Source organism: Chrysochloris asiatica, unplaced genomic scaffold (assembly GCF_000296735.1).
Source record: "Chrysochloris asiatica unplaced genomic scaffold, ChrAsi1.0 scaffold00372, whole genome shotgun sequence".
Classification (NCBI taxonomy): Eukaryota; Metazoa; Chordata; class Mammalia; order Afrosoricida; family Chrysochloridae; genus Chrysochloris; species Chrysochloris asiatica.
In genome coordinates this window covers 370941-371163 of record NW_006408890.1, presented here as the reverse complement: position 1 = coordinate 371163, position 223 = coordinate 370941, and positions in this window count along the sequence as shown.

Sequence of the window (223 nt, the reverse complement as noted above, 5' to 3'; positions counted from 1 at the left end):
AAACAGGGTTGCTGTGAGTCAGAACTGTCTCCAAGGCAGCCAACAACAACAAAAGTCACACAAAAAAGTCTGAGAGAGTGAGAAATCTGCATTTGAATGACGCTTCGAGTTTGTTGTCATGGAGATGATTAGGAGTCAGAGTGATCGTACAGCTGTTGTTAGGTGCCTGTTGAGTCCCCTTGGATTCACAGCAGGTCTTATGCACAACAGAACAAAACACTGC